This window comes from Cydia fagiglandana, chromosome 25 (assembly GCF_963556715.1).
Source record: "Cydia fagiglandana chromosome 25, ilCydFagi1.1, whole genome shotgun sequence".
Taxonomy (NCBI): domain Eukaryota; kingdom Metazoa; phylum Arthropoda; class Insecta; order Lepidoptera; family Tortricidae; genus Cydia; species Cydia fagiglandana.
The window spans coordinates 4,083,929-4,102,533 of record NC_085956.1 but is presented as its reverse complement, the minus strand read 5'-3'; the positions used below and the strand labels follow the sequence as shown (position 1 = coordinate 4,102,533).

At 35.8% G+C, this 18,605-nt stretch overlaps 1 protein-coding gene across 1 annotated transcript in view; it reads left to right on the top strand.

The window, feature by feature from the left end:
• Nucleotides 1-2,585: 2,585 nt before the first annotated feature.
• Nucleotides 2,586-18,605, top strand: part of LOC134677130 (uncharacterized) — a 69,829-nt gene continuing 53,809 nt past the window's right edge. The window contains exon 1 of the mRNA XM_063535589.1: nt 2,586-2,808. The gene's annotated coding sequence lies outside the window, so the exon portion shown is untranslated. The remainder of the gene's footprint in view (nt 2,809-18,605) is intronic.

Sequence of the window (18,605 nt, the reverse complement as noted above, 5' to 3'; positions counted from 1 at the left end):
GTAACATGGGCATTAAAATATACAATACACATTTTTTAACAATATCTGTCCTCACTTCATCATATCCTACTGATGGTGAATTTTTAAGTGACATGATTATGCTATGGAGTTCAGAAATAGTTACAGGTTTGAGATACATGGAAGAGTTATTATTATCAATATCAATATCATAGGTAGAGTTTGTAGTTACATTATCGCTTATAGTCTTTACAAAGAAATCATTAAATTGATTGGCAATATCTTGTGGGTCATTTATACATAAATCGTTCACTGTTAATTTATCAATAGATTTATTGGTACAATCAGATGAAGTATAATCTTTAATAACATCCCATACTGCTTTGCATTTGTTACTGTTATTATCAATATATTTTAAATTTTCTGTTTTTTGTTGGGATAATAAGCATTTTTTTAGTAGGCGGGAGTATTTCTTATATTCTAATTTATAATGAGATGAACGTCTGCTAAGTAAGTACAGTTGTCTTTTCTGTTTACAAGAGTTACGGATACCTTTTGATATTTTCTTTGAAAAGAAAGATTTATTTTTTACCTTAACTTTAATTGTCGGGAAACACAGATTATAGAAAAGAAGAAACAATTCATGAAATTTATCGAAAGCACAATTGGCATCTTCTTCTTTTAAAACATCGTTAAAAGATAAACTTGATAGACACTGTAAAAATTTCAATTGATTCTCTACGCAATAATCTCTTTTTAAAATGAACCACCATTTTACTGGACATGGCGGGCGTTTTTTTACGGGCACTTGACAGCTTTGCGCCGTATGGTCAGATAATCCTAAATCATGTACTAGTACTTGACTCTCCTTAACATTCGATGCAATGTGATCAATGCAAGTCTTTGAGTGATTAGTTATCCTTGTAGGGCAATCAGAAGTTAATTTTAAGTTATAGTTTTCTAGAATCTGTGTCAACTCATTTGCTATAGGTGATTTTTTTAAAGTGTCAATGTTCAAATCTCCACACAGAATATATTTTTTTCGTTTATTTTTACAGACTGTATGTAGTAATATTTTTAGTTTATGGAAAAAGATGGATGAAGGTGAAGTGGGCATTTTATTTGTATAGATACATATGATTACAATGTTATATTGTGGAAGTATAGTGGCACAGCATTCAAAAGTGTGTACAAGGGAAATCGACTCAATATCTGGCATAGGAGTAAAACTTATATTGTTACGAACGAGTATTGCAACACCTCCTCTTTTCGAATGTTTGCGGGAAAAGCTAGCCGCTATTTGAAAATGTTTTAATTTTAAATTACACTCCGATCCCCGAAGAAAGTTTGTCTCGCTTAAGCATACGATGTCCACGTTCGTACCATTTTTTTCAAGGTCATCTATGGCAATCATCAATAACTCTTGTTTATTTAAGGCGCCGGAGATATTTTGGTGAAGAACTCCAATACTAGTTTCAGGGCAGGTATATGTGTGTGCGTTAAGGTGAAGTAGGCTCTCAATGTTGTTACCACGATTTTCGACGAAAAAGCTGGTTCTGCGACGGAGGTGATGAATCATTTTTATCTTCAACTGTTCCATTTTCAGTTCTCTGGGCGGCGGTATCAACGTTGGACGTACACTGGCGCCTTAAGTGCGTATGTTCAGAATCTATGAAGTGGTGTTTCAGCTGTTGTATCTGGTATGATTCATTATAGAGTGAACAAGATATTTGGTGGCGAATTATTGTTGCTAGCTGCCTCGAAAATGTAGTCATATGGCTGTTAAAGGTAGGTTTATATACATTAGTTAATAGTGAACAATGTTCAAATTGGTTTGCAATGAATGTGAGCATATTATTCAGTGGGCGTTCAGCCAAGTAGCGGTTGTAGGGTACACGTGATATTATTATGTTCGAGTCATTCAGTTGTTGAATTAAATAATACAGATTTGCAAACAGTTTGGTCGGGTTTGTATCATTAGCTCCAGTTATTATGATCAAGAAATCGTCCTTGCCAAGGGCCTGGCCGTTATTTGGCAGTGAGCGTAGCACGTTCTGCGTATCCGCTCCGGGATTTGAATAACATTGTATTTCAAAGTACGCTCCACATAAGCTGTTGAGTAATGATCCTAGGTGTCTCCCTTGTTGATCAGCCAATACGACAATTTTACGTCTGGAAAAGCCAAGTTTCATTCTGTTATTTAAATCTTGTTCAAATAGTTTATTATATACATTCATGTTGTTTGTATTTATATCTGATGGCGTCCGTAGAGAGTATTTATTTGTGTATCAACTAAGTTATAGTTCCTAACAAGCTTAACAGAAACTTTCCAAAGTTTGAGAAGCTTTTCTTCACAGCAACTGCCCACGATATATGTATACCCAGAGGACTACAACGCCGGAGCTTTCAGATTAAATCACTCTAATTTCAACCTTAATAGCTTATAATACGGTTTGATTTACTTTGTCCTGCATGCTAACTATGGTCACGGCAAAGTAATTACCTTAAGTAAAGAAATTACGACTTTATATCGAAGTAATAAGGTTGTTAATAAATTGTAGGGTTAATTAAGTCCGATTGACGAGGCGAACTTTTTGCTTTAACACAGGTAAAAATATCTTCGGCAGTCTCAGTCGAGTTGAGACGCGGCCGCGTACGCGTCACTGATTTAAAAAGTCAGCGTTCTAAGTTTAAAAATTTAAAACAATTCCAACAGTTTTTAGCAAGTTTTAGGTTATGATTCGAAAAGTGAATGTGAGTTATAGTGGTTCGTTTTACAAAATGGAGTTTTAAAACAGTTTTTCAGTCATAAACTGTTTCGAAACAGGATTTTCGTGAGATAATTTAATGGTAAGCTCGTTTATTCATATTATTAGTTTATTTTCTTAAGTTTTATTAGTAACTTTTATGAGAAACAGGCCGGAAAGAACAAAGGTAACATCCTACAAACTAGTTTCGAATGGAAAGGCGGATTTGAATCTGTAACTTGTTAAGGATGTTTGATGTAGGACCGTTGCCTTTTTTTGTCGAAAAAAATCGCGTTGGCGTTTAAAATAGTGATGTTACACGTGTTGTTTCTTATCGATAACGATTTCAGATTAAACGATATATTTTTTATTATAATTTTTTTTCATGTTATATTTTCATTTATACATGCGTTAGGTTTAGGTACCTATACTACCTAACTATTATATAAACTTAGGAGTATATCCCGAATCCTCTGATTTATATTGAAATAAAATAACACGTCTGTAGTGTAGGTTCCTACTTTAACTAAATGAAAAAGTTGACATTTTACATTTTAATTTTGAAGTAAACTCTATTCAACTTTGCACACAACAGCATAAGGGAAGTGCATAATTTTATTTACTTTTCCTATACGCATAAAGAACGACGGTCAGTTGTCAAAAGAAGCAATTATACTATAAATATCATATAATTTCACTCGATAAAAGGCGTGTAATTTGAGCATACAATAGCGGCAGTGTGCAATCAAACGATTGATATAGAGAATAGCTCGGTATTTCTCCCACACTATCACATATCGTATTAAAAAGGCGTAAGTGACGATATTCTTAGATGTCACTTACGCCTATTCTTGTAATTTTATTGTTCGAGTGGCTCAAATGACCGTCATTGCTTCGCAAATGTGGGCTGTTGACAAATTGAATTGCATTTCAAAGGAATGACACAAGTTGACTTGAAATGTATGTTGAAGTACATATAAATTCAATACAGGAGAACGCGTATGGGACACCTCGGGAGGGGCAAGCGGTTATAAACTTTTTTTATTAATATTCCAGATACATACAATCAAGTTGGTTTATTGCAATTTAATAAATTGACTAAAATATAAATTATATAAGTTTATTATTGTCTTAAGCATTACTTAGGAACAGTAAAAATCGTAGGTTATGTTACATTTATATACCTTTGCAAATGTTCTAGAAGTTAGACCAAGAAAAGTCTGCAGAAATTTTGATAGTCCACGCGGTACAAGTGTTATTTTACACGTCATACTTCTATGACATTATGACGTATAAGTAACACATGCACTGCGTGGGCTATCAAAATCGCTGCAGACTTTTCTTGGTCTCACTCCGATGTAAATAAACTTGATAGTGTGTTACTGAATTATTCAGATTGTAGGAATGGAGATGTAAAGTTAATTAAATTCATGAAACATGTCACGCATACTCTTACTCTTCTCGAACAAGATTTTTTGCTTTCTGTAAGTCCTGCGTGTTTAATAAACATTTGTATTTGAATTGAAAGACAAAAAAAAGTAAAATCTTACACGTGCATAGCATACGCTTTGAATTAATTATGAAACCATTAATTCAATAAAGCGTGCTTATTGTGAGAACAAGAACTCCTTTGCCTTGCTGAATGCATCGAAAATAGCCTGTCTCTGCCGTCATGGTTCAAAGAAAAGAGATGAAATATGTATGAATTATACATATGAGTAATTTGGAAGCATAATAACTTGATTGTTTTGCATTTAATAAGGGGAAAATCATTGTTTTTTTTAAGTCAATGACCATCAGTATATACCGGGTGTGGCCTGTAATATGAGCAAAAAATTAAACTGTAGGCTGTACTCCGCATACTGACCAATATTTGTTCAGCGACTTTTAAAAATAACTTGTGCTTTGATTTTTAATACACTTTAAAGTTTATTCTAAGACGCAATGTATTGCGAATTTTGTTATGTTTAAGGCGTGACAAGCAACGTCAATCACAATGATATGGCGTGGCGGTGGCGTCCATTGAAGATAATATTTATTTTGTATGAAAAATAGAGACTCTAAATACTTCATAATTTTTAAAAGTTGCTGAACAAAAGTGTCACCGTTTGAAGAGTACAATCTATGTTTTAATTATTTGCTCGCGTTACAGGCCACACCCGGTATAGTATTAGTCGTTGACTCTGTTATAATAGAAATAGAAAATATTTATTTGGCGTAAAAACATACATTAGGTACAACATCAAGTTAAATAAAGAAACATACAGAAACAGAACACGTGTAAGAAAGAAAGAGAGAGAACACAAATATTGACTGTTTTAAATATGTGATTTATATTATTAATTAAATAGATGTTGAAATATATCAAGAACAAATTAACTAACATGAATAGCTTGAATTTCATTAAACAAAGAAACATAAAGCGTCTGTCAAGCCGTTATTAAAGCAGAAATAAGACTATAAAATAAGTAAGTGAAAAAAAAACTTCACAAAAATACAAAAAATATCTTTTATAATGTAGACAGTGAACGTCCTACCTGCGTCTTACAAATGTTATACCGTAGTGATGTACCCTACTTTATTGATAAAATGAAACCACATTTTGACCTATGACATATTCCGGGATTATTTACCAATGGTATCAATGTTGTTTGATGCTCATTTGTTTCTTATAACTTATTTTTTTTCTATAAGTCTATTTTTTATATTAAATTCCTAAATTACAGCGTTATTCCTGAGTAAATTCCTGAGTTACAAACTAACAATTCTATGAATAAAATTTAGTAACAGTAAACAAATAGCCTCAAGCTTGTATATCATGAGTATTACAATATTATCGATTTTCATAACATGTAATATTAACAATAGTAGGAAAAGTTTTTCTAATTCATGGTAAAATTGATTGCTTCCCGGCATATATTTCACAAGCAGTTATTCCCCGTTTCTAAATTGCTATTTATACACATTCCAGGAATGTCGGGACTCGTTTAAAAGCAATTCCTCATAGCGACCGTTGATATCACATTTCTGCGCCGAGTGCGTTGACAGTTTTGTTGTGCTACTTGCAAGCCCATATTATCGATATCGATGTTATAAATTTAGAATAAGTTTCCCTCCATTTTTTCACCCTCTATCCAGTCATGGTTTTGTATTTTTGACTACTACTTTTTTACTATTTTATATTTTAATATCAATGCGGTGTATGATGTAGGTAACTTGTTTTTTTAAATAGTACAACTACAACTACTAGTAGGTACAACTAAAAATAAAATAAATGCTTAGCTAAATGAGAAACATCATTAGGACATGATGTCACGATCCCTCAGCATTGAGGGAACGACTGATGATGAATGAAATGAGAAACAATGGCTGAACTGTATATTGAACCGATTTTAGTAAATTTCGGTATTTAGTAAGTTTGAGGACTATTTTGCTGACTTACAACCCCAGCAGTTGTAAGAAATATTTTTAGTGGGTATATTAAATAAATAATTATCTATCTTTCTTAATTTCAACTCTCCGGTGAAGATATTTGTCATATCTAAAAGTAGATTATAGTGTTATAGTATTTTTCTAACAGCATGGGTATTGGGTACGGTGAAAGATGTCATCTCCATACAATTTATAACCTTAAAAACAAAATCACGAAAAATACTACTGATGACTTTTGTCACCATACGCATGTAGCCGGCCTATTATGGATCGCCTTATCCATCTTTATCAACGTGATAAAATAACTGTCAGTTTTAAACACCGCGGGATAGAAAATGACGGACACCGTTTTATCACGCTGTCACGTAGACAAGAACGACCATCAACGTACTGTTTGAAAAATTCTGTTGCGATTAGTGATAACAAAGTGCTCTTAGTTCACAGAAAACACTGTCAGTCACTGATATACTCTTAAATGATACAGGCCCACTTGCACCATTCTACTAACCCGGGATTAAGCGGTTAAACCGTTAACCTAGCGTCAAATTGTACTGGTAACCATGGTACCGCCAGGTTTAACCGGTTAACCCCGGGTTACTGGAATGGTGCAAGTGGGCCACAGACAATTAACCTCATTCAGCGAATGTATGGTTCATTGTCTTGAGAACAACTGCTAATTTTATTTAGAGACGGACTATTATGAATTAGATAAGCTATGAATTATACTACATATTTTGAAAATAAACCTATAAAGGTCACGTAACACCCATTTCAATCGACGCTGTAAGTGTGTCCTGTTTGCTATTTATCCAGTATATCTTGAAACGTGTCACTTGTAATAAATGTATTAGGTATATCGCTATTAATTAGTTTCATTTGTATTACAAATTAATAACCTTGTATTGGCCCCAGCCAGGTCAAATCTCTAACTTTCCAAACAAACGTAGTTTAGAACAATAGTAGGTAAGTATTAAAATGCTCACAGATTATTAACTCAATTAATGCCTACTATTATTGCTATATTTTTATGTTTTACACTATGCATAGTAGCATATTCATAGACATATGTGATGTTATCTATGAAAAGGGACCTTATTGTCGATGGCCCTTACGCCATTATTAACGATGCTCCGATATAAATACAACGATTCTCATCGATTAGAGTTAGACCAAGAAAAGTCAGTGATTTTGATAGGCCACGCAGTGCAGTCAGTCTAACTCTATATATTGATGCATTTAAGTAATAGGTATAAGTACCTACACTTTTTTTTCTATAGCACGAAATCTACTCAATAGTGTTGTCCATTTTATCGATATTTTTCACAAACTTTTTTTTGGTAAACTTTCTCTGACCCCCGACACAAAATGATGCGAAATACGATTGTGCGGTGAAAAATGAACAACAATTACTCACGATTCTTGGATGTACATATCAAACTTTCACTACTTACCGAATTTAGTTTAAGTTATGCAAGAAAATTGCACGAGGCACGGAAAGGTACGATTAAGTTCTAAATATAAACAAAACTGTATAGTCAGACCATAAAAAGTCTGCAGCGATTTTGATAGCATTTTAAACGTCAAACTTCTATGAAATTATGACGTATACATATAACACTTACACTGCGTGGGCTATCAAATTCGCTGTAGACTTTGTTTGGTGCCACATCATGTCATTTTATTAGCAGTCGCAGAAAAACATTAGTCCAGTATCTTACTGACCATGAGGCCGATTCGAGCGTAAGTTTTGATGTCAAAACAATATTTATTTACATGATGTCATTGCCTCATTCGCACATGCATTTCGCTCGTACTTGTTCGTACAGTATAGGTACAGGGTGGAACATTTCTAGGGACTAAGCTGAAAGTATAGTGTTATTTAAGTATAATGTTGTTTAAGGATAGTATTAAAAAGTAAAACAAAATCATTAAATGAAATATTTTTGTATCAGTGACAACCCTACAAAGTTACTTACATTTTGAATTGACACATGTCATGTCATTAATAGGATCATCTTGCTAGGATTGAAACATACCTATAGATTTATGCACTAATGCTTAAGAGCGGTTTCGCACTACGTCCGATCCGGATCCGATCCAAACCCGTGAAAATATGGTCCGTAGTAGCCGTAGAACTATTTCTATGGTAAGTTACGCACTGCACACGTGGAATGACGGAAAGAAATCGGATGACGGAGATCGGATCTAGTGCGTAACTTAACATAGAAATAGTTCTATGGCTACTACGGACCATATTTTCACGGGTTCGTATCGGATTCGGATCGGACGTAGTGCGAAACCGCTCTAACTAACTGCGTCTCAAAAACTGTTAGAAATATTAACGTGATTAATAAACAATTCCCCGTTCGCATGAAAGTCCCTCGTTCTGTGTTCCACCCGATATACCTATTCATATATTTATCTCATAAAACGCTAAACTATCATCAGTGAGTAATAAAATGTAATGTGTACACTTCATGCGATGGTACGGTAATCGATTTATCCATAACGCTATAAAAGTATTGGTTTTTATTACTTAGAACTCTTTGATTCGTAAAACAGACTTGTTTCTGTTTGACAAGTATGGTTTTATTGAGATGTTATTGACAAAGTTCAATATATCTAAAAGCATCTAATGGCTCCTCTTCACGTTGGGCCAACGCCAACGCCAACGAGGGACGCAGCCATGCGGTAGAATGAGATAGCAATATCACTTGCTCCCTCTAACGCGAAAATGCGTCCCTCGTTGGCGCTGGCGTTGGCCCAACGTGAAGAGGAGCCATAAGCAAATGTGTTGAATATATCTGTGTAATAATATAGGTATGTGTAACTCGTCTTTATTTTAATACATATAATGAATGTTGATGATAACTCTATACACAAATAATGATCTGTTCATTATAAGTAGAATGCATTAAATGAAAATTTGCAAACCGAATTGTAAATTAATTTTCTTTTCTTTTCTATGTATAAAAATAGAACTGAAAACTCAGACCACTTGCCGTTTCCGTTTCTACCTATTTAAAAATAATGTATCTAAAAGTTTTATAAAAGCTACACAATTTAATTCTAGTTTATTCCATTATCCATGAACACGGTAATCCCCGGCATCTCAAATATTTCACACTAGTGCACCGTGCAACCTTTAAGCTTGCAAAACTGCACTTTCTAAACCAGATCTTTTGTGACCTGTCTACCACAGGTAAAGCCTTTACAATATGTGACAAGAAAAATGCTCCTTTCGGCGGCCAGGTTACATGATCACACAAAACATTATTCGTTTCAAAATATCTGTACTAAATGTCGTAAATGCCTAAACCTTGCTTGAATTTAGAATTTAACTTTGCAAATGATGTCTTTGGTTCGGTTACCAAGAAAAGCAAATTATCTTTTAACCAGTACCAGTAGCTCCAACCCATGTACACTGTACAGTGAGCAGCAGAAGTTGCTAAGCGGACGAGGTGTTCAAAATGATCTTGACACGACTTGATTGTTATTAAGAGATTAAGAGCGTGTCAAGGTAATTTTGAACACCTAGCTAGCCCGCTTAGCAACTTCTGCTACTGAATGTACTTATTAGTATTAAATAGTAAACTTTTCCATGAAAAAGAATTAAGGCTATAAATTGAAACAAGAGACAGAATAAAAGCCCAACAGCTCAATTGTAGTAATTCGTCAATTGAATTTAAACACGTACAAAGCCCAGACCGGCACCATCAATCTGAACATCAAACAGTTACTTTCCCGGTATCCCTTTGGTTAACCGATCGAAATTTCTTTAATCACGCGTGGCGACGTCACGATTGCTTTTGGAGATCCGTTACCTGAGTTTTATGACTATTTACCTGACTGCCTAAGACTAATCTTTATTTTCTTTGGTGCCTATTCGGATTGGCTTACACATTGCATTTTTTAACTTTGAGCATAATTATTTTACTTATCGGCCTCGGTTCCTACGGGTACGGTCAAGGTCTAAGAATATCGACAGTATCGACAAGGACAAATCTCTAAAAAGGTAGATATTCGTCCATATCGAGTCGATATTTTAGACTTTGGCTGTACTGATTTTTGTGGATTACCTGTAATAAAATGTTATTTAATAGTATCGTTTTGCGATGTTTGTCTTAGCTGAGAATCAATTCTTGAAGACTGTGACAGAAACTCACACTTTGTACTTAATAATTAACATTTAATTATTAAGTACAAAGTGTGAGTTTAAATAAATCGATTTAATTAATAGTTCCTATTACTTACAATAGTTTATGTTAATTAACAGTATTGTGTTAGGGTCTCCCCTGATATATCGACGCGCATTCGGCAAAAGCCGATAGGAAAAAGCTTTATGTCCACGCAATAAGAGCGAAAAAGTCGTCGTTCCGCTCGGCTCGCATCGGCCGGCGCCTGCCGACGCGTCGACGGCTTTTTCGCTCTTATTGCGTGGACATAAAGCTTTTTCCTATCGGCTTTTGCCGAATGCGCGTCCATATATCAGGGAAGACCCTTAATGTGTTCAGTAGTTGAATCTCCTCTCTGTAGAATACAAAACAAGTAAAATATCTACATATAATGTATAATAACATAGACTGAATGAAGATGGAGGTAACCCTCCAGGGGCAGAGGCGGGCGGTCAGGTAAAAAGTTAACCGTTCTCTAATTATCCCAATGAATACCACGACCCGACTATACGTAAGGCTAGTCGTTAAGACAATTGTAACACCTAATGTAATTATGAACATGACTGCAATACAATAAAGAATAAAGATCCTACATAGATGAAAAATTGTGTGGTCATAAACATTTTTATTGCCGCATTTTGACATATTGTATCAAAATACAATCGTCGGTTTATCTGTAGAGATTCTCACCATTATCCCGAAGTACTCCATCCGATTTCGTAACGTTCAAGCGTCCATTTCTTTATTCGAAAATCGGCGTATCGGTAACGCACGAATAGATGTTGTTTTGTGAATTTACACTACTTTTACATATAAAAATGTACTTTATTTATTTGCTTTAGAGTATAAACTCGTTTATAAAGAGACACAAAGCGGTTTTCGTCTACCTGAATGAATGGACATCGGGCCAATTCAATGCTTTTTTTATCGATACCTTTTTTTTGCGATGGCTCATCACTAGTAAAGCGGGCGTGGTTAAAGTCGAAAGTATTTTTTTGGCGTAAACTATTTTCAGAACAAGCTTGAACTAATTTCGATCTTAATTAGTTTGGATCTTTCTGCAGGTAGCTGTCAACTTTAAAACAATTAAAATGGTTTCAATATATGTATCTGAATTATATAGGTAGGTATACAAAGGCATGCATAATTAAAAAGATACAAGAGGTATTTACAGAAAAGAAGAATTATAATGTCCTCACTCATCACACAAATAAATGAAATCGATTCGAACCCGGGACCATCGGCTTCACAGGCAGGGTCACTGCCCACTAGGATAAAAGAATATGATAAAAAGATTGCATTTTAAATACAATAAGGTGAGAAAATGAATTTTCACCACACCAGCTCGGATAGAATTACTTTCATCATCATCATCATATCAGCCCTTTATCGCCCACTGCTGAGCATAGGCCTCTCTTCTAGTACGCCACTTGTCCCGGTCCTGAGCTAATCTCATCCAACAGTGACCCGCAATTTTCCGGATGTCGTCCACCCAACGAGCCAACGGACGCCAGGCGCTTCTTTCATTTGAAAGCGGCCACCATTCTGTTAACATTTTAGTCCACCTGCCATCACTCTGCCTAGCAACATGTCCTGCCCAATTCCATTTTAGTTTGGTAATGACGAAACCCACGTCATGCACCTTGGTGCGGCGACGGATCTCGACATTCCTTACTCGATCTTGAAGCTTGATACCGAGCATGGCGCGCTCCATGGCTCTTTGTGCTACGCGGATTTTATGCACAGCCCCCTTAGTGAGCGTCCATGTCTCGGCACCATAGGTCATGGTGGGCAGGACACATTGGTTAAAGAGACGAGTCTTCAGGCATTGTGGAATGTTAGCAGGTTTCAGGATGTCCGCTAATTTATTGAATGCCGCCCAACCGAGCTGGATTCTCCTGGAGATCTCCTTCTGCTGGTGTGTTTTGTCAAATGATAGAATATGTCCAAGATACAAGTATTGCTCGACCACCTCCAGTCTTTCGTTCCCAACCATAATGGTTGGAATCGATTTACTAGAGATGTTCGTCATAACCTTAGTCTTGGACATATTCATCTTAAGACCTATTTTCATAGGTCAAGAATTACTTTGCACTTCAAAAACGAATAGCAAAGTTGCATTTTATCCACATGTGAGGCAAAGTAATTAAATGCAAATTTTGAGTTATTTTCTTATGTTTGCTAGTAGAATTGACTTTTAAATGACGATTTTGGATGATAAATATTTAATAACATTCATTTGGATTTGTTTTGGTTTGATTTTTTTTGATATTTTACATTTAATATTTGCTTCGGGTTGGTGTGGTGAAAAATTTTGTGTTTCACTCGGGGGCAAATTTTGTTTAACCCTCGTGCTTAGAAACCCTCGCAACGCTCAAGATTCCATTTTTCGAACCACTCGCTACGCTCGTGATTCAATTTTGGAATCTTTCGCTTGCTCGGGTATCAATATTAGCACGAGCGGTTAAACAACAACTTTGCTCCCTTGTAAAACAAATAACTATTAACACTTTATTGTGTTCGTTTTTCTGAATATCGTTTGTTGTAAGGCTTCTTAAAAAAGCTTTACCAAGCTTAACACAAAATGTTAGTAACGAGTAACTAGGCCAAAAAGAAAATAATGTTAACAGCTTTAAACAATGATGAAGAGATTATGATGACTGGCCGGCGTGGGAGCATGTTGCAACGCTCTTACCAATTGAAGGCATCAGTTACATAAAGGCCTAAACACATCACCACAGAATAAATAATAGTACTAGGTACAGAATACTCACTCTAACAAAACGCGTCTGTTACGATCAGCACAGATATGGCCGCTAGGTGGCGACAGCGCAAGCTTATGGCTTTTCTCAAAATTGGTGTGGAAAGGATGTACTTTTAGCTACCTGTAGCAAAGCGACGAAAGCGAGTGAGCCACGCCTGACATCACACATGACATGAGACTTTAGCTCTTGTGTCGTACTGTAAATTGATTGGTGTAATGTACCAATGGGTATTATTATTCGTAGTCGTTATTGCTCTGACTTAAGGTTTGGTTTTGAAGACTTTTTTTTTAAATATGTGTGAGACATTAGACACTCCGACTCAGACGTCTAATAGGGAATATTACGCGAAACTGTGCGTAGGAGGCGCCACTACCACTCACAATCTGGGGGTCTACCGCGAAACAAGAACGTCGAAATCCTACGCGGCGGACTACAGCGGTGGGCGGGGCTTGTAGGATTTGTAGGACCCAAGAGGCATCCTACTTGGGTGTTGTAGGATGGCACGTAGTCCGCAACCCCCATACACAATCCTACCCAACGAGGCGGACTACGAGGCGAACTACAAGATAAGAGTGTGAATGGGGGGCTTAAGTATGCATAAGTGGCATGGCAGTGGTTCTCAAACTTGGCATGGCTGCTCTATGGTTTGCTAGAGGAGCTAGTGCTGCACTCTGGCGGCAGAACGTTGCAGTAATACGATAGATATGAAAATCTTTTATTATATTTAAACTGTAAGTAAATGACAAAAGAGTACTTTTGGTGTTATGACGTTCTCAGCTAATAAGACATTGTTTAAGACACTTGAATGCGGTATCCAACTCGAGTGCAATTCATTTGGACCTAATGACTCGTAAAGGGATTGCCTTTTTTAAAGCATCCGTGGTATTTTTATACGCGATGCAGTTGGCATCATAATCATACAATAATAAAGTCGTTAGGCCATATGGAATGGAGAAGTTTTTTCATAATATTAAAGCTTGTGGTACAGTTGATGCAAAATATGAAGAGATTTTTTAGCTTTGTAGCATATTTTGTAAAATATATTGAAATTGAGGGTAGTCCCGATTTTTATGTTTTTTGACAAAATAAGTATAGATTGAGTTAGACCAAGATAAGTCTGCAATGATTTTGATAGCATACGCAGTGCAAGTGTTATTTAACTTATAATTATGTAGTTTGACGTTTAAAATAACACTTGAACTGCGTGTGCTATCAAAATCGTTTCAGACTTATCTCGTTGTACAGTCAGCATCAGATATACTTGAGCGGGCAAGGTGTCCAAGAAAACATATACACTTCAATCGTCACAAAAATAAGCACATCTAAGTTGTCATTTTCACGTAGGCTTTCAGTTCGTCACATATATCTTAACTTCTGAGATTTCCTTTAACACATACACCCTTATTTAATCACAATGACAACAACGGTTAGAAAGTCAGTGGTAACTGAGCACTCAAATTCAAGCTGCTGTCATTAATACCTACACTCACTGCCAATCACGTACGTCAGCAGCCAGGGTGCCACCAGTTGCTAAGCAGTTGTTATTTCAATGGTAACTAAGCATCAACATTTTATGTGTTTAACTTTAAAAAAAATACTGTAGCAGCTACGAATTGACACCTCCTTTCATAAAGAAGTATTTTATCGTCAAGTGTCAAACTTAGACAATAAATAAGTATTAGGTTCTATGTGAAATGATCGGTTTTTATCTAACTGTTATAGGCGGCCGTTCTTCCAAACCGTAGAGCATATATATGTTAATATATTTATTTAGCCCGCTTATTGTACTAAAAAATACTAAAATATGATGCTCCGAATCGATCAAAGAACGAAGGAGCAAATAATTGAATTGAAACGTAACACGTTCACTGTCCCAATCTAACATGTAAACCTTATGGTTTTTTAATAGAGGCTAACCGTGGCCCCACGTGAGGAGCACGGGCAGTAAAGGTGTTAAACATATCCAACTATGACTCCTCTCTTTATTTTGTTGGTTGGACTCATGATCCGCAAGAACGGTGCCTCCTCTTTTATAGATATAGGGTAAAAGTGGGATAGATGCCCCACTTTTTGAATTTACTTGTTATCTCTTAGTGCAAAAAGCAAGATGCCTTATTTGTAAAACGGGTAAGTACTGTAAGAGTAAAAACACCACAGCACCACTTATAATAATATTTATTAGGGAATCACAAATATGAGAGTATAGGTCTGAAAATAATATGCGACGCCGTCCTCGCGCAAAACCAATCTTAGATGGATGACACCTTTAGTGATGTGGCATTCCGGTTATGGTAGTGATGTACAGCACCGATAAATGACGGTTCCGCCGTTTAGTACTTAGGTTTATTATCTTCAATTTTATGAAAGGAATAAACATTATCTTTGATACTTCCAGAGTATTGGCGATTATTGCGGACCTCTAAATTTTGGGACAACTATCCCCTATATGGGATAGTTGCCTAATCCATGTAAATTACGTTTAGGATAGATGCCCCGTCGAGAAAGAGGATATTTATCCCGCAAAAACTTTGATCGCACCTAACCGTCCCATGCAATTGCACAGAGATATGCAACACGGTCAACTTAGTTGTAGTTGCAGAGTCTGTCGATAAATAAATAAAATAACATTTCATTCGCGAAACTAGAGTAATTGCAATCAAGGCAACTATACCCCCGTGGCATGTATCCCACTTTTACCCTATGCGATAAAAACATCACTGCCATGGATATAAGTAAACTGTTGACCATAGGAATAACGAATTTTGTTTTTACAACTTAGCATAACCTAGCAGTAAACATCAAATGGCATTCCGCACAGGAGTAATCTAAGGAACGCCCACTGCGGGTTCAAACCTACAACGTCCTGTTAGAAAGTCGTACATACACTACATGTGACATATCTTCAAAAATTATATAAATTAATGCGAAATTAACATAAAACCAGAAGACACAAATTATTAATAGAAATGAAACCCAAAAAAAAATTATAAAAAGCTGTAATGTCTAGATGCGTGTGACTGAGATTTGAACCCGCGGTCTCTGCTTTGAAAAGCAAACGCCTGTTACTGAGACCACAACGTGCCTGGACAATTAGCTCTAAATTCGGCTTCAGTTAGCTTTCGCTATGTGTCATTCGTTTTGACGATTCTGCTAAAAGAAATAGTTTGTAGTAAGTTGTCCGAGAGGCCCCTGTCAAATGGTTGAAGAGCAAAACGTGAAATAGATGTATGTGATGACAAGACTGTACTGCTTTCGATGATTGTCAAAACGCTTTACCTGAAATTAGAATGGCTATTTTTCATTCAATATTCGACCATACTTGTATGCTTTAAACGTCTATTTTCCCATATTGTTCAGATATATTTGACACGTTGACCGCTTAGGTACCAGTGGTTTTTTGACAGCTAAGGTATCAATGACTTTTTGTGAGTGTAGAAATTAATGAATAGCGACTGTTAAGATATTTGTGACATGTTGAGCGCTCACAAGTAAATACTACCATGACAGTTAACAACTTTTTGACAGTTTAAACGTTTACCTCTCTTTGAGCACCTGGAGTGTATAGCGACTTCTGCTGCTGACTGTAACTCTGTTGTAGACACCTAACAAACATTTAAAATTTTGGTCATCATCATCATAGGCCTTTTCGTCTATATCAGATGATTTATGGTGTAACACCGTTTTTGGTGGCGAAAAAGACCGATGCGAGATCGACATGGTCTACCACAGGTCTGACAAGAGAAGTTTGCGGAAACCGGTACAAAAATAATAAAAATAAAAATTTTGGTCGAGTTATGTGAATTAATAGATATTAATCTATGTATGTATATGTGGATCTCTAGAAGAATTATATGTCGATGTTATCAATTACCATCAAAAATATATAATTCATAAGAAAAACAGTATTTATATAATAATAAATACATTTGATTCAATCTAAGGCGGGCTAAATGTCATTAAACTATAATGTAGCTTGAAACTATCGATAAGTGTAGCGCAACCCTATTTTCGCCAACATCTGGGCCCAGTTTTATAAAGTTACAGGTTACAAGTTTACAGGCGTTTACTGGCAACACTTGCTCCGTTTTTTACAATTTGCGTTTTATAAAAGTGTTGTGTTACAATTTTACAGGTTACAGGTACAAGTGCCTGTAGCTCAACCATAGACGAAAATATGGGAGTTTAATAGTTTTAAACTCATAATCGAACAAGCGTTTTATAAAAATATTGTAAATTACAAGTGTAGATTGGTACACTTGTAACAAAAACTTACATACGTCTTGAGTCCTGTAACAGCACAACAGCAGCTACTTGTAGTGTCTCAGTGATTCGCTCTTTCGCTCATAATTCTTAATTTTAATTAAAATTATTTGTTTTCTGAGAGATTTTAAACTTTACTCTATTATTAGGCACCAACGCCAACGATTGTGCCAGGGCATGCATACTTTTCCATGCACTGACCTATCAGTTTTTGTTAATGTATCTGAAATATATAGTAAATAAGAAATAAAGTGACAATATGTTTGATATTGATTTTATTGATGATTCGTTTTATTTTATCTACTAGGACGGAAAGGGATTAGTGCCGATAGTTGTCGTTGATTTATTAGCATTCTCGTCTCGTCGTCTCTTTTTTTAAGTACCTACGGTATAGTGCATTCACATTATGGCAAAGTGTACTATTCATAATTTTCGATACACAGCGTAGGTACTTATCTTTGAGCCGCTACCGAAACGATACATTTTAATGTAATGTGAAACAGTACTTATTTACTTATTAGGTAAATATTTCATTAAATCTAACTTAATCTGAATCTGAAAACGGCCTAAAAAGTATATCCTTGGCATCGAACACCGCTCTCAACCACTCGATTTTTCCTTCATTTCTGGCCATTTTTCCAGTAATTAATGTTTTAAAGCAAACAATAACACAGCATTTAGTAGAACACCGAGTATCTATGACAAACGTTTTTTTTTAAATAGTGATGTCCTTCACACTTGTAGATTTCACATGTAATCGAGATTGACCGTGGTTCTTTACAACTGTAATTATCTATGTGTATTTATAAAACACCTGTAGCCGTTCACAGTGCATTACAGGTGCCTGTAGCCTGTACACTTGTAACCTGTAACTTGTAACTTTATAAAACTGGGCCCTGGACGCACCGGACGTCGCGGTCAGCTGTCATTTGCCGCCATCTTGCGAAGAGCTTTGAACTCTATGGTCTTGTTTATGGAATTAAATTAACGTTAAAATTGCAGAGGGGCTCATTTTATTTGTTTATGGAAGCGTTGCTTTTATAAGTTCGTTTTTTTAGCATTAGAAAGAACTTTGTAGAAGTAAGCTTGTGGTTCCAAATCCGGCGCTTATAGCGGTAATAATTTGAAGTAAATTATATGTATTGACCATGCTACATTAGATAATTCAATAATTATTAACAATTAAAGAGCCTGGTAGAAACTGCACGCTTGCTTCTGTGGAGTTCTTTCTAATGCTAAAAAAACGAACTATAGGGCAGCGGCGTAGC